General features: G+C 17.6%; 1 long non-coding RNA gene across 1 annotated transcript in view; it reads left to right on the forward strand.

The window, feature by feature from the left end:
- Positions 1-210: 210 nt before the first annotated feature.
- The window catches only part of LOC136082109 (uncharacterized), an 863-nt gene continuing 636 nt past the window's right edge, over positions 211-437 (forward strand). Inside the window, exon 1 of the long non-coding RNA XR_010639397.1 lies at positions 211-437. This exon is cut by the window's right edge and continues 38 nt beyond it. This is a non-coding gene — a long non-coding RNA (uncharacterized LOC136082109).

Genomic DNA, 437 nt, shown 5'->3' on the forward strand with positions numbered 1-437 from the left:
TATATTATAAATGATTATATTATATATATTATAAATGTATATATATATATATACATATGTGTATATATATAATATATATATATATATATATATATATATATATACATATATATATATATGTATATATTATATATATATATATATATAATATAAACATATATGTATATATAAATATATATATATATATATATAATTATATATATTTATATATATATATGTAAATAAAACAAATGATGCCTTTTTTTAAAATAATCTATTACAATTACTTCACAATCTTGGGCTTAAGTTGTTTATTTTAAAAACAGATTGAAGCAGAGGCAGTTGCTCAATGTTGTTGGGTAGATGATGGATGGTTATTTTTGTCAACTGGTTTTCATGCAATGAAAGCTGCCTATAATAGTTTTCCAATTGATTATTCATGGAACAAGCTTAGAGTT

The sequence above is a fragment of the Hydra vulgaris genome, chromosome 07, assembly GCF_038396675.1.
Source record: "Hydra vulgaris chromosome 07, alternate assembly HydraT2T_AEP".
NCBI lineage: Eukaryota > Metazoa > Cnidaria > Hydrozoa > Anthoathecata > Hydridae > Hydra > Hydra vulgaris.